Source organism: Mytilus californianus, unplaced genomic scaffold, assembly GCF_021869535.1.
Source record: "Mytilus californianus isolate M0D057914Y unplaced genomic scaffold, xbMytCali1.0.p SCAF_14, whole genome shotgun sequence".
Lineage (NCBI taxonomy): Eukaryota > Metazoa > Mollusca > Bivalvia > Mytilida > Mytilidae > Mytilus > Mytilus californianus.
In genome coordinates, this window is record NW_026262626.1 from 37,210,688 (window position 1) to 37,232,537 (window position 21,850).

Sequence of the window (21,850 nt, forward strand, 5' to 3'; positions counted from 1 at the left end):
CAAGTCAATCTTGATGTTCAAAAGATAGCGTCGACGAGACATTAACGTTTTTCTTGTTCATGAAAGCATAATTTATTTTGTATTAAAGCTAAAATCCTATAATGAGCAAAATACACGGACTTATTAACATAGACATGAATATTCTTAGAACACGTTTTTTGAAATTATACTGTCAGGTAAAGAAGGGATCTTTCCAGAGGCTCAAAGGACCCACCTAACACACGAAAATAAAATTCTTAATTTACACTCTTTCAGTTTCACATGTATATCAAAATAAGCACAAGGTTGTAGATGCTACATATCAATAAATACACCTAATTGGAGAACAATCCTTGTCAGCCGGAATAGCTCAGTTGGGAGAGCGTTAGACTGAAGATCTAAAGGCCCCCGGTTCAATCCCGGGTTCCGGCACGGAACAATCCGGCGGCTGGCAGGATATTTTTTGCTACTCACCACTTTTGCAAGATAATCCAAAGACAGTTTTTACCATAGAATGAATAGATGTAGCTACATTAATGTCATGCACGTCAGATTTCAGAGACAACTAATACGATATACGAGAGAAGAAAACACACATTTGACAGATGAATGGCGCTGTCTTTCAAATCATGAACTGTCCGTAAATCTAACTTCAAGTTGGTAACGTTGAAGACGATCCTTTATGATGCCAAAAGTATGGTCAAGTCAATCTTGATGTTCAAAAGATAGCGTCGACGAGACATTAACGTTTTTCTTGTTCATGAAAGCATAATTTATTTTGTATTAAAGCTAAAATCCTATAATGAGCAAAATACACGGACTTATTAACATAGACATGAATATTCTTAGAACACGTTTTTTGAAATTATACTGTCAGGTAAAGAAGGGATCTTTCCAGAGGCTCAAAGGACCCACCTAACACACGAAAATAAAATTCTTAATTTACACTCTTTCAGTTTCACATGTATATCAAAATAAGCACAAGGTTGTAGATGCTACATATCAATAAATACACCTAATTGGAGAACAATCCTTGTCAGCCGGAATAGCTCAGTTGGGAGAGCGTTAGACTGAAGATCTAAAGGCCCCCGGTTCAATCCCGGGTTCCGGCACGGAACAATCCGGCGGCTGGCAGGATATTTTTTGCTACTCACCACTTTTGCAAGATAATCCAAAGACAGTTTTTACCATAGAATGAATAGATGTAGCTACATTAATGTCATGCACGTCAGATTTCAGAGACAACTAATACGATATACGAGAGAAGAAAACACACATTTGACAGATGAATGGCGCTGTCTTTCAAATCATGAACTGTCCGTAAATCTAACTTCAAGTTGGTAACGTTGAAGACGATCCTTTATGATGCCAAAAGTATGGTCAAGTCAATCTTGATGTTCAAAAGATAGCGTCGACGAGACATTAACGTTTTTCTTGTTCATGAAAGCATAATTTATTTTGTATTAAAGCTAAAATCCTATAATGAGCAAAATACACGGACTTATTAACATAGACATGAATATTCTTAGAACACGTTTTTTGAAATTATACTGTCAGGTAAAGAAGGGATCTTTCCAGAGGCTCAAAGGACCCACCTAACACACGAAAATAAAATTCTTAATTTACACTCTTTCAGTTTCACATGTATATCAAAATAAGCACAAGGTTGTAGATGCTACATATCAATAAATACACCTAATTGGAGAACAATCCTTGTCAGCCGGAATAGCTCAGTTGGGAGAGCGTTAGACTGAAGATCTAAAGGCCCCCGGTTCAATCCCGGGTTCCGGCACGGAACAATCCGGCGGCTGGCAGGATATTTTTTGCTACTCACCACTTTTGCAAGATAATCCAAAGACAGTTTTTACCATAGAATGAATAGATGTAGCTACATTAATGTCATGCACGTCAGATTTCAGAGACAACTAATACGATATACGAGAGAAGAAAACACACATTTGACAGATGAATGGCGCTGTCTTTCAAATCATGAACTGTCCGTAAATCTAACTTCAAGTTGGTAACGTTGAAGACGATCCTTTATGATGCCAAAAGTATGGTCAAGTCAATCTTGATGTTCAAAAGATAGCGTCGACGAGACATTAACGTTTTTCTTGTTCATGAAAGCATAATTTATTTTGTATTAAAGCTAAAATCCTATAATGAGCAAAATACACGGACTTATTAACATAGACATGAATATTCTTAGAACACGTTTTTTGAAATTATACTGTCAGGTAAAGAAGGGATCTTTCCAGAGGCTCAAAGGACCCACCTAACACACGAAAATAAAATTCTTAATTTACACTCTTTCAGTTTCACATGTATATCAAAATAAGCACAAGGTTGTAGATGCTACATATCAATAAATACACCTAATTGGAGAACAATCCTTGTCAGCCGGAATAGCTCAGTTGGGAGAGCGTTAGACTGAAGATCTAAAGGCCCCCGGTTCAATCCCGGGTTCCGGCACGGAACAATCCGGCGGCTGGCAGGATATTTTTTGCTACTCACCACTTTTGCAAGATAATCCAAAGACAGTTTTTACCATAGAATGAATAGATGTAGCTACATTAATGTCATGCACGTCAGATTTCAGAGACAACTAATACGATATACGAGAGAAGAAAACACACATTTGACAGATGAATGGCGCTGTCTTTCAAATCATGAACTGTCCGTAAATCTAACTTCAAGTTGGTAACGTTGAAGACGATCCTTTATGATGCCAAAAGTATGGTCAAGTCAATCTTGATGTTCAAAAGATAGCGTCGACGAGACATTAACGTTTTTCTTGTTCATGAAAGCATAATTTATTTTGTATTAAAGCTAAAATCCTATAATGAGCAAAATACACGGACTTATTAACATAGACATGAATATTCTTAGAACACGTTTTTTGAAATTATACTGTCAGGTAAAGAAGGGATCTTTCCAGAGGCTCAAAGGACCCACCTAACACACGAAAATAAAATTCTTAATTTACACTCTTTCAGTTTCACATGTATATCAAAATAAGCACAAGGTTGTAGATGCTACATATCAATAAATACACCTAATTGGAGAACAATCCTTGTCAGCCGGAATAGCTCAGTTGGGAGAGCGTTAGACTGAAGATCTAAAGGCCCCCGGTTCAATCCCGGGTTCCGGCACGGAACAATCCGGCGGCTGGCAGGATATTTTTTGCTACTCACCACTTTTGCAAGATAATCCAAAGACAGTTTTTACCATAGAATGAATAGATGTAGCTACATTAATGTCATGCACGTCAGATTTCAGAGACAACTAATACGATATACGAGAGAAGAAAACACACATTTGACAGATGAATGGCGCTGTCTTTCAAATCATGAACTGTCCGTAAATCTAACTTCAAGTTGGTAACGTTGAAGACGATCCTTTATGATGCCAAAAGTATGGTCAAGTCAATCTTGATGTTCAAAAGATAGCGTCGACGAGACATTAACGTTTTTCTTGTTCATGAAAGCATAATTTATTTTGTATTAAAGCTAAAATCCTATAATGAGCAAAATACACGGACTTATTAACATAGACATGAATATTCTTAGAACACGTTTTTTGAAATTATACTGTCAGGTAAAGAAGGGATCTTTCCAGAGGCTCAAAGGACCCACCTAACACACGAAAATAAAATTCTTAATTTACACTCTTTCAGTTTCACATGTATATCAAAATAAGCACAAGGTTGTAGATGCTACATATCAATAAATACACCTAATTGGAGAACAATCCTTGTCAGCCGGAATAGCTCAGTTGGGAGAGCGTTAGACTGAAGATCTAAAGGCCCCCGGTTCAATCCCGGGTTCCGGCACGGAACAATCCGGCGGCTGGCAGGATATTTTTTGCTACTCACCACTTTTGCAAGATAATCCAAAGACAGTTTTTACCATAGAATGAATAGATGTAGCTACATTAATGTCATGCACGTCAGATTTCAGAGACAACTAATACGATATACGAGAGAAGAAAACACACATTTGACAGATGAATGGCGCTGTCTTTCAAATCATGAACTGTCCGTAAATCTAACTTCAAGTTGGTAACGTTGAAGACGATCCTTTATGATGCCAAAAGTATGGTCAAGTCAATCTTGATGTTCAAAAGATAGCGTCGACGAGACATTAACGTTTTTCTTGTTCATGAAAGCATAATTTATTTTGTATTAAAGCTAAAATCCTATAATGAGCAAAATACACGGACTTATTAACATAGACATGAATATTCTTAGAACACGTTTTTTGAAATTATACTGTCAGGTAAAGAAGGGATCTTTCCAGAGGCTCAAAGGACCCACCTAACACACGAAAATAAAATTCTTAATTTACACTCTTTCAGTTTCACATGTATATCAAAATAAGCACAAGGTTGTAGATGCTACATATCAATAAATACACCTAATTGGAGAACAATCCTTGTCAGCCGGAATAGCTCAGTTGGGAGAGCGTTAGACTGAAGATCTAAAGGCCCCCGGTTCAATCCCGGGTTCCGGCACGGAACAATCCGGCGGCTGGCAGGATATTTTTTGCTACTCACCACTTTTGCAAGATAATCCAAAGACAGTTTTTACCATAGAATGAATAGATGTAGCTACATTAATGTCATGCACGTCAGATTTCAGAGACAACTAATACGATATACGAGAGAAGAAAACACACATTTGACAGATGAATGGCGCTGTCTTTCAAATCATGAACTGTCCGTAAATCTAACTTCAAGTTGGTAACGTTGAAGACGATCCTTTATGATGCCAAAAGTATGGTCAAGTCAATCTTGATGTTCAAAAGATAGCGTCGACGAGACATTAACGTTTTTCTTGTTCATGAAAGCATAATTTATTTTGTATTAAAGCTAAAATCCTATAATGAGCAAAATACACGGACTTATTAACATAGACATGAATATTCTTAGAACACGTTTTTTGAAATTATACTGTCAGGTAAAGAAGGGATCTTTCCAGAGGCTCAAAGGACCCACCTAACACACGAAAATAAAATTCTTAATTTACACTCTTTCAGTTTCACATGTATATCAAAATAAGCACAAGGTTGTAGATGCTACATATCAATAAATACACCTAATTGGAGAACAATCCTTGTCAGCCGGAATAGCTCAGTTGGGAGAGCGTTAGACTGAAGATCTAAAGGCCCCCGGTTCAATCCCGGGTTCCGGCACGGAACAATCCGGCGGCTGGCAGGATATTTTTTGCTACTCACCACTTTTGCAAGATAATCCAAAGACAGTTTTTACCATAGAATGAATAGATGTAGCTACATTAATGTCATGCACGTCAGATTTCAGAGACAACTAATACGATATACGAGAGAAGAAAACACACATTTGACAGATGAATGGCGCTGTCTTTCAAATCATGAACTGTCCGTAAATCTAACTTCAAGTTGGTAACGTTGAAGACGATCCTTTATGATGCCAAAAGTATGGTCAAGTCAATCTTGATGTTCAAAAGATAGCGTCGACGAGACATTAACGTTTTTCTTGTTCATGAAAGCATAATTTATTTTGTATTAAAGCTAAAATCCTATAATGAGCAAAATACACGGACTTATTAACATAGACATGAATATTCTTAGAACACGTTTTTTGAAATTATACTGTCAGGTAAAGAAGGGATCTTTCCAGAGGCTCAAAGGACCCACCTAACACACGAAAATAAAATTCTTAATTTACACTCTTTCAGTTTCACATGTATATCAAAATAAGCACAAGGTTGTAGATGCTACATATCAATAAATACACCTAATTGGAGAACAATCCTTGTCAGCCGGAATAGCTCAGTTGGGAGAGCGTTAGACTGAAGATCTAAAGGCCCCCGGTTCAATCCCGGGTTCCGGCACGGAACAATCCGGCGGCTGGCAGGATATTTTTTGCTACTCACCACTTTTGCAAGATAATCCAAAGACAGTTTTTACCATAGAATGAATAGATGTAGCTACATTAATGTCATGCACGTCAGATTTCAGAGACAACTAATACGATATACGAGAGAAGAAAACACACATTTGACAGATGAATGGCGCTGTCTTTCAAATCATGAACTGTCCGTAAATCTAACTTCAAGTTGGTAACGTTGAAGACGATCCTTTATGATGCCAAAAGTATGGTCAAGTCAATCTTGATGTTCAAAAGATAGCGTCGACGAGACATTAACGTTTTTCTTGTTCATGAAAGCATAATTTATTTTGTATTAAAGCTAAAATCCTATAATGAGCAAAATACACGGACTTATTAACATAGACATGAATATTCTTAGAACACGTTTTTTGAAATTATACTGTCAGGTAAAGAAGGGATCTTTCCAGAGGCTCAAAGGACCCACCTAACACACGAAAATAAAATTCTTAATTTACACTCTTTCAGTTTCACATGTATATCAAAATAAGCACAAGGTTGTAGATGCTACATATCAATAAATACACCTAATTGGAGAACAATCCTTGTCAGCCGGAATAGCTCAGTTGGGAGAGCGTTAGACTGAAGATCTAAAGGCCCCCGGTTCAATCCCGGGTTCCGGCACGGAACAATCCGGCGGCTGGCAGGATATTTTTTGCTACTCACCACTTTTGCAAGATAATCCAAAGACAGTTTTTACCATAGAATGAATAGATGTAGCTACATTAATGTCATGCACGTCAGATTTCAGAGACAACTAATACGATATACGAGAGAAGAAAACACACATTTGACAGATGAATGGCGCTGTCTTTCAAATCATGAACTGTCCGTAAATCTAACTTCAAGTTGGTAACGTTGAAGACGATCCTTTATGATGCCAAAAGTATGGTCAAGTCAATCTTGATGTTCAAAAGATAGCGTCGACGAGACATTAACGTTTTTCTTGTTCATGAAAGCATAATTTATTTTGTATTAAAGCTAAAATCCTATAATGAGCAAAATACACGGACTTATTAACATAGACATGAATATTCTTAGAACACGTTTTTTGAAATTATACTGTCAGGTAAAGAAGGGATCTTTCCAGAGGCTCAAAGGACCCACCTAACACACGAAAATAAAATTCTTAATTTACACTCTTTCAGTTTCACATGTATATCAAAATAAGCACAAGGTTGTAGATGCTACATATCAATAAATACACCTAATTGGAGAACAATCCTTGTCAGCCGGAATAGCTCAGTTGGGAGAGCGTTAGACTGAAGATCTAAAGGCCCCCGGTTCAATCCCGGGTTCCGGCACGGAACAATCCGGCGGCTGGCAGGATATTTTTTGCTACTCACCACTTTTGCAAGATAATCCAAAGACAGTTTTTACCATAGAATGAATAGATGTAGCTACATTAATGTCATGCACGTCAGATTTCAGAGACAACTAATACGATATACGAGAGAAGAAAACACACATTTGACAGATGAATGGCGCTGTCTTTCAAATCATGAACTGTCCGTAAATCTAACTTCAAGTTGGTAACGTTGAAGACGATCCTTTATGATGCCAAAAGTATGGTCAAGTCAATCTTGATGTTCAAAAGATAGCGTCGACGAGACATTAACGTTTTTCTTGTTCATGAAAGCATAATTTATTTTGTATTAAAGCTAAAATCCTATAATGAGCAAAATACACGGACTTATTAACATAGACATGAATATTCTTAGAACACGTTTTTTGAAATTATACTGTCAGGTAAAGAAGGGATCTTTCCAGAGGCTCAAAGGACCCACCTAACACACGAAAATAAAATTCTTAATTTACACTCTTTCAGTTTCACATGTATATCAAAATAAGCACAAGGTTGTAGATGCTACATATCAATAAATACACCTAATTGGAGAACAATCCTTGTCAGCCGGAATAGCTCAGTTGGGAGAGCGTTAGACTGAAGATCTAAAGGCCCCCGGTTCAATCCCGGGTTCCGGCACGGAACAATCCGGCGGCTGGCAGGATATTTTTTGCTACTCACCACTTTTGCAAGATAATCCAAAGACAGTTTTTACCATAGAATGAATAGATGTAGCTACATTAATGTCATGCACGTCAGATTTCAGAGACAACTAATACGATATACGAGAGAAGAAAACACACATTTGACAGATGAATGGCGCTGTCTTTCAAATCATGAACTGTCCGTAAATCTAACTTCAAGTTGGTAACGTTGAAGACGATCCTTTATGATGCCAAAAGTATGGTCAAGTCAATCTTGATGTTCAAAAGATAGCGTCGACGAGACATTAACGTTTTTCTTGTTCATGAAAGCATAATTTATTTTGTATTAAAGCTAAAATCCTATAATGAGCAAAATACACGGACTTATTAACATAGACATGAATATTCTTAGAACACGTTTTTTGAAATTATACTGTCAGGTAAAGAAGGGATCTTTCCAGAGGCTCAAAGGACCCACCTAACACACGAAAATAAAATTCTTAATTTACACTCTTTCAGTTTCACATGTATATCAAAATAAGCACAAGGTTGTAGATGCTACATATCAATAAATACACCTAATTGGAGAACAATCCTTGTCAGCCGGAATAGCTCAGTTGGGAGAGCGTTAGACTGAAGATCTAAAGGCCCCCGGTTCAATCCCGGGTTCCGGCACGGAACAATCCGGCGGCTGGCAGGATATTTTTTGCTACTCACCACTTTTGCAAGATAATCCAAAGACAGTTTTTACCATAGAATGAATAGATGTAGCTACATTAATGTCATGCACGTCAGATTTCAGAGACAACTAATACGATATACGAGAGAAGAAAACACACATTTGACAGATGAATGGCGCTGTCTTTCAAATCATGAACTGTCCGTAAATCTAACTTCAAGTTGGTAACGTTGAAGACGATCCTTTATGATGCCAAAAGTATGGTCAAGTCAATCTTGATGTTCAAAAGATAGCGTCGACGAGACATTAACGTTTTTCTTGTTCATGAAAGCATAATTTATTTTGTATTAAAGCTAAAATCCTATAATGAGCAAAATACACGGACTTATTAACATAGACATGAATATTCTTAGAACACGTTTTTTGAAATTATACTGTCAGGTAAAGAAGGGATCTTTCCAGAGGCTCAAAGGACCCACCTAACACACGAAAATAAAATTCTTAATTTACACTCTTTCAGTTTCACATGTATATCAAAATAAGCACAAGGTTGTAGATGCTACATATCAATAAATACACCTAATTGGAGAACAATCCTTGTCAGCCGGAATAGCTCAGTTGGGAGAGCGTTAGACTGAAGATCTAAAGGCCCCCGGTTCAATCCCGGGTTCCGGCACGGAACAATCCGGCGGCTGGCAGGATATTTTTTGCTACTCACCACTTTTGCAAGATAATCCAAAGACAGTTTTTACCATAGAATGAATAGATGTAGCTACATTAATGTCATGCACGTCAGATTTCAGAGACAACTAATACGATATACGAGAGAAGAAAACACACATTTGACAGATGAATGGCGCTGTCTTTCAAATCATGAACTGTCCGTAAATCTAACTTCAAGTTGGTAACGTTGAAGACGATCCTTTATGATGCCAAAAGTATGGTCAAGTCAATCTTGATGTTCAAAAGATAGCGTCGACGAGACATTAACGTTTTTCTTGTTCATGAAAGCATAATTTATTTTGTATTAAAGCTAAAATCCTATAATGAGCAAAATACACGGACTTATTAACATAGACATGAATATTCTTAGAACACGTTTTTTGAAATTATACTGTCAGGTAAAGAAGGGATCTTTCCAGAGGCTCAAAGGACCCACCTAACACACGAAAATAAAATTCTTAATTTACACTCTTTCAGTTTCACATGTATATCAAAATAAGCACAAGGTTGTAGATGCTACATATCAATAAATACACCTAATTGGAGAACAATCCTTGTCAGCCGGAATAGCTCAGTTGGGAGAGCGTTAGACTGAAGATCTAAAGGCCCCCGGTTCAATCCCGGGTTCCGGCACGGAACAATCCGGCGGCTGGCAGGATATTTTTTGCTACTCACCACTTTTGCAAGATAATCCAAAGACAGTTTTTACCATAGAATGAATAGATGTAGCTACATTAATGTCATGCACGTCAGATTTCAGAGACAACTAATACGATATACGAGAGAAGAAAACACACATTTGACAGATGAATGGCGCTGTCTTTCAAATCATGAACTGTCCGTAAATCTAACTTCAAGTTGGTAACGTTGAAGACGATCCTTTATGATGCCAAAAGTATGGTCAAGTCAATCTTGATGTTCAAAAGATAGCGTCGACGAGACATTAACGTTTTTCTTGTTCATGAAAGCATAATTTATTTTGTATTAAAGCTAAAATCCTATAATGAGCAAAATACACGGACTTATTAACATAGACATGAATATTCTTAGAACACGTTTTTTGAAATTATACTGTCAGGTAAAGAAGGGATCTTTCCAGAGGCTCAAAGGACCCACCTAACACACGAAAATAAAATTCTTAATTTACACTCTTTCAGTTTCACATGTATATCAAAATAAGCACAAGGTTGTAGATGCTACATATCAATAAATACACCTAATTGGAGAACAATCCTTGTCAGCCGGAATAGCTCAGTTGGGAGAGCGTTAGACTGAAGATCTCAAGGCCCCCGGTTCAATCCCGGGTTCCGGCACGGAACAATCCGGCGGCTGGCAGGATATTTTTTGCTACTCACCACTTTTGCAAGATAATCCAAAGACAGTTTTTACCATAGAATGAATAGATGTAGCTACATTAATGTCATGCACGTCAGATTTCAGAGACAACTAATACGATATACGAGAGAAGAAAACACACATTTGACAGATGAATGGCGCTGTCTTTCAAATCATGAACTGTCCGTAAATCTAACTTCAAGTTGGTAACGTTGAAGACGATCCTTTATGATGCCAAAAGTATGGTCAAGTCAATCTTGATGTTCAAAAGATAGCGTCGACGAGACATTAACGTTTTTCTTGTTCATGAAAGCATAATTTATTTTGTATTAAAGCTAAAATCCTATAATGAGCAAAATACACGGACTTATTAACATAGACATGAATATTCTTAGAACACGTTTTTTGAAATTATACTGTCAGGTAAAGAAGGGATCTTTCCAGAGGCTCAAAGGACCCACCTAACACACGAAAATAAAATTCTTAATTTACACTCTTTCAGTTTCACATGTATATCAAAATAAGCACAAGGTTGTAGATGCTACATATCAATAAATACACCTAATTGGAGAACAATCCTTGTCAGCCGGAATAGCTCAGTTGGGAGAGCGTTAGACTGAAGATCTAAAGGCCCCCGGTTCAATCCCGGGTTCCGGCACGGAACAATCCGGCGGCTGGCAGGATATTTTTTGCTACTCACCACTTTTGCAAGATAATCCAAAGACAGTTTTTACCATAGAATGAATAGATGTAGCTACATTAATGTCATGCACGTCAGATTTCAGAGACAACTAATACGATATACGAGAGAAGAAAACACACATTTGACAGATGAATGGCGCTGTCTTTCAAATCATGAACTGTCCGTAAATCTAACTTCAAGTTGGTAACGTTGAAGACGATCCTTTATGATGCCAAAAGTATGGTCAAGTCAATCTTGATGTTCAAAAGATAGCGTCGACGAGACATTAACGTTTTTCTTGTTCATGAAAGCATAATTTATTTTGTATTAAAGCTAAAATCCTATAATGAGCAAAATACACGGACTTATTAACATAGACATGAATATTCTTAGAACACGTTTTTTGAAATTATACTGTCAGGTAAAGAAGGGATCTTTCCAGAGGCTCAAAGGACCCACCTAACACACGAAAATAAAATTCTTAATTTACACTCTTTCAGTTTCACATGTATATCAAAATAAGCACAAGGTTGTAGATGCTACATATCAATAAATACACCTAATTGGAGAACAATCCTTGTCAGCCGGAATAGCTCAGTTGGGAGAGCGTTAGACTGAAGATCTAAAGGCCCCCGGTTCAATCCCGGGTTCCGGCACGGAACAATCCGGCGGCTGGCAGGATATTTTTTGCTACTCACCACTTTTGCAAGATAATCCAAAGACAGTTTTTACCATAGAATGAATAGATGTAGCTACATTAATGTCATGCACGTCAGATTTCAGAGACAACTAATACGATATACGAGAGAAGAAAACACACATTTGACAGATGAATGGCGCTGTCTTTCAAATCATGAACTGTCCGTAAATCTAACTTCAAGTTGGTAACGTTGAAGACGATCCTTTATGATGCCAAAAGTATGGTTAAGTCAATCTTGATGTTCAAAAGATAGCGTCGACGAGACATTAACGTTTTTCTTGTTCATGAAAGCATAATTTATTTTGTATTAAAGCTAAAATCCTATAATGAGCAAAATACACGGACTTATTAACATAGACATGAATATTCTTAGAACACGTTTTTTGAAATTATACTGTCAGGTAAAGAAGGGATCTTTCCAGAGGCTCAAAGGACCCACCTAACACACGAAAATAAAATTCTTAATTTACACTCTTTCAGTTTCACATGTATATCAAAATAAGCACAAGGTTGTAGATGCTACATATCAATAAATACACCTAATTGGAGAACAATCCTTGTCAGCCGGAATAGCTCAGTTGGGAGAGCGTTAGACTGAAGATCTAAAGGCCCCCGGTTCAATCCCGGGTTCCGGCACGGAACAATCCGGCGGCTGGCAGGATATTTTTTGCTACTCACCACTTTTGCAAGATAATCCAAAGACAGTTTTTACCATAGAATGAATAGATGTAGCTACATTAATGTCATGCACGTCAGATTTCAGAGACAACTAATACGATATACGAGAGAAGAAAACACACATTTGACAGATGAATGGCGCTGTCTTTCAAATCATGAACTGTCCGTAAATCTAACTTCAAGTTGGTAACGTTGAAGACGATCCTTTATGATGCCAAAAGTATGGTCAAGTCAATCTTGATGTTCAAAAGATAGCGTCGACGAGACATTAACGTTTTTCTTGTTCATGAAAGCATAATTTATTTTGTATTAAAGCTAAAATCCTATAATGAGCAAAATACACGGACTTATTAACATAGACATGAATATTCTTAGAACACGTTTTTTGAAATTATACTGTCAGGTAAAGAAGGGATCTTTCCAGAGGCTCAAAGGACCCACCTAACACACGAAAATAAAATTCTTAATTTACACTCTTTCAGTTTCACATGTATATCAAAATAAGCACAAGGTTGTAGATGCTACATATCAATAAATACACCTAATTGGAGAACAATCCTTGTCAGCCGGAATAGCTCAGTTGGGAGAGCGTTAGACTGAAGATCTAAAGGCCCCCGGTTCAATCCCGGGTTCCGGCACGGAACAATCCGGCGGCTGGCAGGATATTTTTTGCTACTCACCACTTTTGCAAGATAATCCAAAGACAGTTTTTACCATAGAATGAATAGATGTAGCTACATTAATGTCATGCACGTCAGATTTCAGAGACAACTAATACGATATACGAGAGAAGAAAACACACATTTGACAGATGAATGGCGCTGTCTTTCAAATCATGAACTGTCCGTAAATCTAACTTCAAGTTGGTAACGTTGAAGACGATCCTTTATGATGCCAAAAGTATGGTCAAGTCAATCTTGATGTTCAAAAGATAGCGTCGACGAGACATTAACGTTTTTCTTGTTCATGAAAGCATAATTTATTTTGTATTAAAGCTAAAATCCTATAATGAGCAAAATACACGGACTTATTAACATAGACATGAATATTCTTAGAACACGTTTTTTGAAATTATACTGTCAGGTAAAGAAGGGATCTTTCCAGAGGCTCAAAGGACCCACCTAACACACGAAAATAAAATTCTTAATTTACACTCTTTCAGTTTCACATGTATATCAAAATAAGCACAAGGTTGTAGATGCTACATATCAATAAATACACCTAATTGGAGAACAATCCTTGTCAGCCGGAATAGCTCAGTTGGGAGAGCGTTAGACTGAAGATCTAAAGGCCCCCGGTTCAATCCCGGGTTCCGGCACGGAACAATCCGGCGGCTGGCAGGATATTTTTTGCTACTCACCACTTTTGCAAGATAATCCAAAGACAGTTTTTACCATAGAATGAATAGATGTAGCTACATTAATGTCATGCACGTCAGATTTCAGAGACAACTAATACGATATACGAGAGAAGAAAACACACATTTGACAGATGAATGGCGCTGTCTTTCAAATCATGAACTGTCCGTAAATCTAACTTCAAGTTGGTAACGTTGAAGACGATCCTTTATGATGCCAAAAGTATGGTCAAGTCAATCTTGATGTTCAAAAGATAGCGTCGACGAGACATTAACGTTTTTCTTGTTCATGAAAGCATAATTTATTTTGTATTAAAGCTAAAATCCTATAATGAGCAAAATACACGGACTTATTAACATAGACATGAATATTCTTAGAACACGTTTTTTGAAATTATACTGTCAGGTAAAGAAGGGATCTTTCCAGAGGCTCAAAGGACCCACCTAACACACGAAAATAAAATTCTTAATTTACACTCTTTCAGTTTCACATGTATATCAAAATCAGCACAAGGTTGTAGATGCTACATATCAATAAATACACCTAATTGGAGAACAATCCTTGTCAGCCGGAATAGCTCAGTTGGGAGAGCGTTAGACTGAAGATCTAAAGGCCCCCGGTTCAATCCCGGGTTCCGGCACGGAACAATCCGGCGGCTGGCAGGATATTTTTTGCTACTCACCACTTTTGCAAGATAATCCAAAGACAGTTTTTACCATAGAATGAATAGATGTAGCTACATTAATGTCATGCACGTCAGATTTCAGAGACAACTAATACGATATACGAGAGAAGAAAACACACATTTGACAGATGAATGGCGCTGTCTTTCAAATCATGAACTGTCCGTAAATCTAACTTCAAGTTGGTAACGTTGAAGACGATCCTTTATGATGCCAAAAGTATGGTCAAGTCAATCTTGATGTTCAAAAGATAGCGTCGACGAGACATTAACGTTTTTCTTGTTCATGAAAGCATAATTTATTTTGTATTAAAGCTAAAATCCTATAATGAGCAAAATACACGGACTTATTAACATAGACATGAATATTCTTAGAACACGTTTTTTGAAATTATACTGTCAGGTAAAGAAGGGATCTTTCCAGAGGCTCAAAGGACCCACCTAACACACGAAAATAAAATTCTTAATTTACACTCTTTCAGTTTCACATGTATATCAAAATAAGCACAAGGTTGTAGATGCTACATATCAATAAATACACCTAATTGGAGAACAATCCTTGTCAGCCGGAATAGCTCAGTTGGGAGAGCGTTAGACTGAAGATCTAAAGGCCCCCGGTTCAATCCCGGGTTCCGGCACGGAACAATCCGGCGGCTGGCAGGATATTTTTTGCTACTCACCACTTTTGCAAGATAATCCAAAGACAGTTTTTACCATAGAATGAATAGATGTAGCTACATTAATGTCATGCACGTCAGATTTCAGAGACAACTAATACGATATACGAGAGAAGAAAACACACATTTGACAGATGAATGGCGCTGTCTTTCAAATCATGAACTGTCCGTAAATCTAACTTCAAGTTGGTAACGTTGAAGACGATCCTTTATGATGCCAAAAGTATGGTCAAGTCAATCTTGATGTTCAAAAGATAGCGTCGACGAGACATTAACGTTTTTCTTGTTCATGAAAGCATAATTTATTTTGTATTAAAGCTAAAATCCTATAATGAGCAAAATACACGGACTTATTAACATAGACATGAATATTCTTAGAACACGTTTTTTGAAATTATACTGTCAGGTAAAGAAGGGATCTTTCCAGAGGCTCAAAGGACCCACCTAACACACGAAAATAAAATTCTTAATTTACACTCTTTCAGTTTCACATGTATATCAAAATAAGCACAAGGTTGTAGATGCTACATATCAATAAATACACCTAATTGGAGAACAATCCTTGTCAGCCGGAATAGCTCAGTTGGGAGAGCGTTAGACTGAAGATCTAAAGGCCCCCGGTTCAATCCCGGGTTCCGGCACGGAACAATCCGGCGGCTGGCAGGATATTTTTTGCTACTCACCACTTTTGCAAGATAATCCAAAGACAGTTTTTACCATAGAATGAATAGATGTAGCTACATTAATGTCATGCACGTCAGATTTCAGAGACAACTAATACGATATACGAGAGAAGAAAACACACATTTGACAGATGAATGGCGCTGTCTTTCAAATCATGAACTGTCCGTAAATCTAACTTCAAGTTGGTAACGTTGAAGACGATCCTTTATGATGCCAAAAGTATGGTCAAGTCAATCTTGATGTTCAAAAGATAGCGTCGACGAGACATTAACGTTTTTCTTGTTCATGAAAGCATAATTTATTTTGTATTAAAGCTAAAATCCTATAATGAGCAAAATACACGGACTTATTAACATAGACATGAATATTCTTAGAACACGTTTTTTGAAATTATACTGTCAGGTAAAGAAGGGATCTTTCCAGAGGCTCAAAGGACCCACCTAACACACGAAAATAAAATTCTTAATTTACACTCTTTCAGTTTCACATGTATATCAAAATCAGCACAAGGTTGTAGATGCTACATATCAATAAATACACCTAATTGGAGAACAATCCTTGTCAGCCGGAATAGCTCAGTTGGGAGAGCGTTAGACTGAAGATCTAAAGGCCCCCGGTTCAATCCCGGGTTCCGGCACGGAACAATCCGGCGGCTGGCAGGATATTTTTTTTTGCTACTCACCACTTTTGCAAGATAATCCAAAGACAGTTTTTACCATAGAATGAATAGATGTAGCTACATTAATGTCATGCACGTCAGATTTCAGAGACAACTAATACGATATACGAGAGAAGAAAACACACATTTGACAGATGAATGGCGCTGTCTTTCAAATCATGAACTGTCCGTAAATCTAACTTCAAGTTGGTAACGTTGAAGACGATCCTTTATGATGCCAAAAGTATGGTCAAGTCAATCTTGATGTTCAAAAGATAGCGTCGACGAGACATTAACGTTTTTCTTGTTCATGAAAGCATAATTTATTTTGTATTAAAGCTAAAATCCTATAATGAGCAAAATACACGGACTTATTAACATAGACATGAATATTCTTAGAACACGTTTTTTGAAATTATACTGTCAGGTAAAGAAGGGATCTTTCCAGAGGCTCAAAGGACCCACCTAACACACGAAAATAAAATTCTTAATTTACACTCTTTCAGTTTCACATGTATATCAAAATAAGCACAAGGTTGTAGATGCTACATATCAATAAATACACCTAATTGGAGAACAATCCTTGTCAGCCGGAATAGCTCAGTTGGGAGAGCGTTAGACTGAAGATCTAAAGGCCCCCGGTTCAATCCCGGGTTCCGGCACGGAACAATCCGGCGGCTGGCAGGATATTTTTTGCTACTCACCACTTTTGCAAGATAATCCAAAGACAGTTTTTACCATAGAATGAATAGATGTAGCTACATTAATGTCATGCACGTCAGATTTCAGAGACAACTAATACGATATACGAGAGAAGAAAACACACATTTGACAGATGAATGGCGCTGTCTTTCAAATCATGAACTGTCCGTAAATCTAACTTCAAGTTGGTAACGTTGAAGACGATCCTTTATGATGCCAAAAGTATGGTCAAGTCAATCTTGATGTTCAAAAGATAGCGTCGACGAGACATTAACGTTTTTCTTGTTCATGAAAGCATAATTTATTTTGTATTAAAGCTAAAATCCTATAATGAGCAAAATACACGGACTTATTAACATAGACATGAATATTCTTAGAACACGTTTTTTGAAATTATACTGTCAGGTAAAGAAGGGATCTTTCCAGAGGCTCAAAGGACCCACCTAACACACGAAAATAAAATTCTTAATTTACACTCTTTCAGTTTCACATGTATATCAAAATAAGCACAAGGTTGTAGATGCTACATATCAATAAATACACCTAATTGGAGAACAATCCTTGTCAGCCGGAATAGCTCAGTTGGGAGAGCGTTAGACTGAAGATCTAAAGGCCCCCGGTTCAATCCCGGGTTCCGGCACGGAACAATCCGGCGGCTGGCAGGATATTTTTTGCTACTCACCACTTTTGCAAGATAATCCAAAGACAGTTTTTACCATAGAATGAATAGATGTAGCTACATTAATGTCATGCACGTCAGATTTCAGAGACAACTAATACGATATACGAGAGAAGAAAACACACATTTGACAGATGAATGGCGCTGTCTTTCAAGTCATGAACTGTCCGTAAATCTAACTTCAAGTTGGTAACGTTGAAGACGATCCTTTATGATGCCAAAAGTATGGTCAAGTCAATCTTGATGTTCAAAAGATAGCGTCGACGAGACATTAACGTTTTTCTTGTTCATGAAAGCATAATTTATTTTGTATTAAAGCTAAAATCCTATAATGAGCAAAATACACGGACTTATTAACATAGACATGAATATTCTTAGAACACGTTTTTTGAAATTATACTGTCAGGTAAAGAAGGGATCTTTCCAGAGGCTCAAAGGACCCACCTAACACACGAAAATAAAATTCTTAATTTACACTCTTTCAGTTTCACATGTATATCAAAATAAGCACAAGGTTGTAGATGCTACATATCAATAAATACACCTAATTGGAGAACAATCCTTGTCAGCCGGAATAGCTCAGTTGGGAGAGCGTTAGACTGAAGATCTAAAGGCCCCCGGTTCAATCCCGGGTTCCGGCACGGAACAATCCGGCGGCTGGCAGGATATTTTTTGCTACTCACCACTTTTGCAAGATAATCCAAAGACAGTTTTTACCATAGAATGAATAGATGTAGCTACATTAATGTCATGCACGTCAGATTTCAGAGACAACTAATACGATATACGAGAGAAGAAAACACACATTTGACAGATGAATGGCGCTGTCTTTCAAGTCATGAACTGTCCGTAAATCTAACTTCAAGTTGGTAACGTTGAAGACGATCCTTTATGATGCCAAAAGTATGGTCAAGTCAATCTTGATGTTCAAAAGATAGCGTCGACGAGACATTAACGTTTTTCTTGTTCATGAAAGCATAATTTATTTTGTATTAAAGCTAAAATCCTATAATGAGCAAAATACACGGACTTATTAACATAGACATGAATATTCTTAGAACACGTTTTTTGAAATTATACTGTCAGGTAAAGAAGGGATCTTTCCAGAGGCTCAAAGGACCCACCTAACACACGAAAATAAAATTCTTAATTTACACTCTTTCAGTTTCACATGTATATCAAAATAAGCACAAGGTTGTAGATGCTACATATCAATAAATACACCTAATTGGAGAACAATCCTTGTCAGCCGGAATAGCTCAGTTGGGAGAGCGTTAGACTGAAGATCTAAAGGCCCCCGGTTCAATCCCGGGTTCCGGCACGGAACAATCCGGCGGCTGGCAGGATATTTTTTGCTACTCACCACTTTTGCAAGATAATCCAAAGACAGTTTTTACCATAGAATGAATAGATGTAGCTACATTAATGTCATGCACGTCAGATTTCAGAGACAACTAATACGATATACGAGAGAAGAAAACACACATTTGACAGATGAATGGCGCTGTCTTTCAAGTCATGAACTGTCCGTAAATCTAACTTCAAGTTGGTAACGTTGAAGACGATCCTTTATGATGCCAAAAGTATGGTCAAGTCAATCTTGATGTTCAAAAGATAGCGTCGACGAGACATTAACGTTTTTCTTGTTCATGAAAGCATAATTTATTTTGTATTAAAGCTAAAATCCTATAATGAGCAAAATACACGGACTTATTAACATAGACATGAATATTCTTAGAACACGTTTTTTGAAATTATACTGTCAGGTAAAGAAGGGATCTTTCCAGAGGCTCAAAGGACCCACCTAACACACGAAAATAAAATTCTTAATTTACACTCTTTCAGTTTCACATGTATATCAAAATAAGCACAAGGTTGTAGATGCTACATATCAATAAATACACCTAATTGGAGAACAATCCTTGTCAGCCGGAATAGCTCAGTTGGGAGAGCGTTAGACTGAAGATCTAAAGGCCCCCGGTTCAATCCCGGGTTCCGGCACGGAACAATCCGGCGGCTGGCAGGATATTTTTTGCTACTCACCACTTTTGCAAGATAATCCAAAGACAGTTTTTACCATAGAATGAATAGATGTAGCTACATTAATGTCATGCACGTCAGATTTCGGAGACAACTAATACGATATACGAGAGAAGAAAACACACATTTGACAGATGAATGGCGCTGTCTTTCAAGTCATGAACTGTCCGTAAATCTAACTTCAAGTTGGTAACGTTGAAGACGATCCTTTATGATGCCAAAAGTATGGTCAAGTCAATCTTGATGTTCAAAAGATAGCGTCGACGAGACATTAACGTTTTTCTTGTTCATGAAAGCATAATTTATTTTGTATTAAAGCTAAAATCCTATAATGAGCAAAATACACGGACTTATTAACATAGACATGAATATTCTTAGAACACGTTTTTTGAAATTATACTGTCAGGTAAAGAAGGGATCTTTCCAGAGGCTCAAAGGACCCACCTAACACACGAAAATAAAATTCTTAATTTACACTCTTTCAGTTTCACATGTATATCAAAATAAGCACAAGGTTGTAGATGCTACATATCAATAAATACACCTAATTGGAGAACAATCCTTGTCAGCCGGAATAGCTCAGTTGGGAGAGCGTTAGACGGACTTCCGGTTTAGACATTCAGCAAGAAGGACGTATTTTTCAAAGCTGAGTTTCAATCGAAATTTTTCTTGTCTTAGGACGAGCCATCCATGGCTTAAGGTGTAAGTGAATACTCCCAGTGACATAACATTTGCTAATCGTGAATTATTTTCTATATTTCTGACTTTTTAACGTGTTTTCGTAACCTCCCTTCACCATGCCTGGTGGAAGGGGGGCGAATAGAACTGTGAAGGAACAGACTGTCCTAGTTGATGTTGGGGACAATAAAAATGTTTCGGCCTTATCGGTTATTAATAGTGTAGAGGCAGAAGTTGGTGAAGGTGTAGTGGAGGCTTGTGTCCCTAAAAGTGGAAACATATATGAGATAACACTCAAAGAAATAGAAGCTGTTGATTTAATATGCGACACGGGGTTCAAAGTTAACAATGAGACATTTAAGCCAAACGCTGTATTTTCGAAAGAAAAGATGGTGAGTTTCCTTAATGTGTCTTATTATGTGACGGATGAAGAAATTACGAAAAAACTTGAAGATTTCGGTGCTGAGTTAATATCGTCCATTAAACGCCGAATGCATCCGGGCACGACTATTGCAGATGGTACAAGGTACGTGGTAGTAAGGTTCCCAGATTTTCGTCAAAGTTTACCGTATACTATGAAGTTTTCAACAGGTGTTAATTCACATGAATATATACGTGTATTACATGACAATCAGAAAAAGGTCTGCTCGAAATGCTTCGAATCCGGCCATATGTATATCAACTGCCCTGACAATATGTGTTATCGTTGCAAAGATAGTGGACATTTGGCTCGCAATTGTCCGAAACCACGCTGTGATAAGTGTCATAGATATCCAGCCAGCTGTATTTGTGAACCTGTATGGGGTTATGATCGTCCTGATACAGAACCCCAAAATGACTCTAATGTTGAAGACTCTAATGTCGAAAATGAAAATGCTACTAATGATGATCAAATGGAAGAAGATGATGAGGTTAAAAATGGTGAACGTGGTGATGTAGATGATGTGTTAAATTTAGATGACCGTGACTCGACTGATGTAAAAGAAAATTCGGATGTTA

At 37.4% G+C, this 21,850-nt stretch overlaps 29 non-coding genes across 29 annotated transcripts; all 29 read left to right on the forward strand.

The window, feature by feature from the left end:
- The first annotated feature begins 338 nt into the window (after positions 1–338).
- Trnaf-gaa (transfer RNA phenylalanine (anticodon GAA)) lies at positions 339–411 on the forward strand. Its single transcript has one exon. It is a non-coding gene; the product is annotated as a tRNA-Phe (tRNA).
- A 607-nt stretch (positions 412–1,018) lies between these two features.
- Trnaf-gaa (transfer RNA phenylalanine (anticodon GAA)) lies at positions 1,019–1,091 on the forward strand. Its single transcript has one exon. It is a non-coding gene; the product is annotated as a tRNA-Phe (tRNA).
- A 607-nt stretch (positions 1,092–1,698) lies between these two features.
- Positions 1,699–1,771, forward strand: Trnaf-gaa (transfer RNA phenylalanine (anticodon GAA)). The gene has a single exon. It is a non-coding gene; the product is annotated as a tRNA-Phe (tRNA).
- Positions 1,772–2,378: 607 nt separating this feature from the next.
- On the forward strand, positions 2,379–2,451 carry Trnaf-gaa (transfer RNA phenylalanine (anticodon GAA)). The gene has a single exon. It is a non-coding gene; the product is annotated as a tRNA-Phe (tRNA).
- Positions 2,452–3,058: 607 nt separating this feature from the next.
- Trnaf-gaa (transfer RNA phenylalanine (anticodon GAA)) lies at positions 3,059–3,131 on the forward strand. The gene has a single exon. It is a non-coding gene; the product is annotated as a tRNA-Phe (tRNA).
- Positions 3,132–3,738: 607 nt separating this feature from the next.
- On the forward strand, positions 3,739–3,811 carry Trnaf-gaa (transfer RNA phenylalanine (anticodon GAA)). The gene has a single exon. It is a non-coding gene; the product is annotated as a tRNA-Phe (tRNA).
- Positions 3,812–4,418: 607 nt separating this feature from the next.
- Positions 4,419–4,491, forward strand: Trnaf-gaa (transfer RNA phenylalanine (anticodon GAA)). Its single transcript has one exon. It is a non-coding gene; the product is annotated as a tRNA-Phe (tRNA).
- A 607-nt stretch (positions 4,492–5,098) lies between these two features.
- Trnaf-gaa (transfer RNA phenylalanine (anticodon GAA)) lies at positions 5,099–5,171 on the forward strand. Its single transcript has one exon. It is a non-coding gene; the product is annotated as a tRNA-Phe (tRNA).
- Positions 5,172–5,778: 607 nt separating this feature from the next.
- Trnaf-gaa (transfer RNA phenylalanine (anticodon GAA)) lies at positions 5,779–5,851 on the forward strand. Its single transcript has one exon. It is a non-coding gene; the product is annotated as a tRNA-Phe (tRNA).
- A 607-nt stretch (positions 5,852–6,458) lies between these two features.
- Positions 6,459–6,531, forward strand: Trnaf-gaa (transfer RNA phenylalanine (anticodon GAA)). The gene has a single exon. It is a non-coding gene; the product is annotated as a tRNA-Phe (tRNA).
- Positions 6,532–7,138: 607 nt separating this feature from the next.
- Trnaf-gaa (transfer RNA phenylalanine (anticodon GAA)) lies at positions 7,139–7,211 on the forward strand. Its single transcript has one exon. It is a non-coding gene; the product is annotated as a tRNA-Phe (tRNA).
- A 607-nt stretch (positions 7,212–7,818) lies between these two features.
- Positions 7,819–7,891, forward strand: Trnaf-gaa (transfer RNA phenylalanine (anticodon GAA)). The gene has a single exon. It is a non-coding gene; the product is annotated as a tRNA-Phe (tRNA).
- Positions 7,892–8,498: 607 nt separating this feature from the next.
- Trnaf-gaa (transfer RNA phenylalanine (anticodon GAA)) lies at positions 8,499–8,571 on the forward strand. Its single transcript has one exon. It is a non-coding gene; the product is annotated as a tRNA-Phe (tRNA).
- Positions 8,572–9,178: 607 nt separating this feature from the next.
- On the forward strand, positions 9,179–9,251 carry Trnaf-gaa (transfer RNA phenylalanine (anticodon GAA)). The gene has a single exon. It is a non-coding gene; the product is annotated as a tRNA-Phe (tRNA).
- A 607-nt stretch (positions 9,252–9,858) lies between these two features.
- Trnaf-gaa (transfer RNA phenylalanine (anticodon GAA)) lies at positions 9,859–9,931 on the forward strand. The gene has a single exon. It is a non-coding gene; the product is annotated as a tRNA-Phe (tRNA).
- A 1,287-nt stretch (positions 9,932–11,218) lies between these two features.
- On the forward strand, positions 11,219–11,291 carry Trnaf-gaa (transfer RNA phenylalanine (anticodon GAA)). The gene has a single exon. It is a non-coding gene; the product is annotated as a tRNA-Phe (tRNA).
- A 607-nt stretch (positions 11,292–11,898) lies between these two features.
- Positions 11,899–11,971, forward strand: Trnaf-gaa (transfer RNA phenylalanine (anticodon GAA)). The gene has a single exon. It is a non-coding gene; the product is annotated as a tRNA-Phe (tRNA).
- A 607-nt stretch (positions 11,972–12,578) lies between these two features.
- Positions 12,579–12,651, forward strand: Trnaf-gaa (transfer RNA phenylalanine (anticodon GAA)). The gene has a single exon. It is a non-coding gene; the product is annotated as a tRNA-Phe (tRNA).
- A 607-nt stretch (positions 12,652–13,258) lies between these two features.
- On the forward strand, positions 13,259–13,331 carry Trnaf-gaa (transfer RNA phenylalanine (anticodon GAA)). The gene has a single exon. It is a non-coding gene; the product is annotated as a tRNA-Phe (tRNA).
- Positions 13,332–13,938: 607 nt separating this feature from the next.
- Positions 13,939–14,011, forward strand: Trnaf-gaa (transfer RNA phenylalanine (anticodon GAA)). Its single transcript has one exon. It is a non-coding gene; the product is annotated as a tRNA-Phe (tRNA).
- A 607-nt stretch (positions 14,012–14,618) lies between these two features.
- Positions 14,619–14,691, forward strand: Trnaf-gaa (transfer RNA phenylalanine (anticodon GAA)). Its single transcript has one exon. It is a non-coding gene; the product is annotated as a tRNA-Phe (tRNA).
- A 607-nt stretch (positions 14,692–15,298) lies between these two features.
- On the forward strand, positions 15,299–15,371 carry Trnaf-gaa (transfer RNA phenylalanine (anticodon GAA)). The gene has a single exon. It is a non-coding gene; the product is annotated as a tRNA-Phe (tRNA).
- Positions 15,372–15,978: 607 nt separating this feature from the next.
- Positions 15,979–16,051, forward strand: Trnaf-gaa (transfer RNA phenylalanine (anticodon GAA)). The gene has a single exon. It is a non-coding gene; the product is annotated as a tRNA-Phe (tRNA).
- A 607-nt stretch (positions 16,052–16,658) lies between these two features.
- Positions 16,659–16,731, forward strand: Trnaf-gaa (transfer RNA phenylalanine (anticodon GAA)). The gene has a single exon. It is a non-coding gene; the product is annotated as a tRNA-Phe (tRNA).
- A 610-nt stretch (positions 16,732–17,341) lies between these two features.
- Positions 17,342–17,414, forward strand: Trnaf-gaa (transfer RNA phenylalanine (anticodon GAA)). The gene has a single exon. It is a non-coding gene; the product is annotated as a tRNA-Phe (tRNA).
- A 607-nt stretch (positions 17,415–18,021) lies between these two features.
- Positions 18,022–18,094, forward strand: Trnaf-gaa (transfer RNA phenylalanine (anticodon GAA)). The gene has a single exon. It is a non-coding gene; the product is annotated as a tRNA-Phe (tRNA).
- Positions 18,095–18,701: 607 nt separating this feature from the next.
- On the forward strand, positions 18,702–18,774 carry Trnaf-gaa (transfer RNA phenylalanine (anticodon GAA)). Its single transcript has one exon. It is a non-coding gene; the product is annotated as a tRNA-Phe (tRNA).
- Positions 18,775–19,381: 607 nt separating this feature from the next.
- Trnaf-gaa (transfer RNA phenylalanine (anticodon GAA)) lies at positions 19,382–19,454 on the forward strand. The gene has a single exon. It is a non-coding gene; the product is annotated as a tRNA-Phe (tRNA).
- Positions 19,455–20,061: 607 nt separating this feature from the next.
- Trnaf-gaa (transfer RNA phenylalanine (anticodon GAA)) lies at positions 20,062–20,134 on the forward strand. The gene has a single exon. It is a non-coding gene; the product is annotated as a tRNA-Phe (tRNA).
- Positions 20,135–21,850: the final 1,716 nt, after the last annotated feature.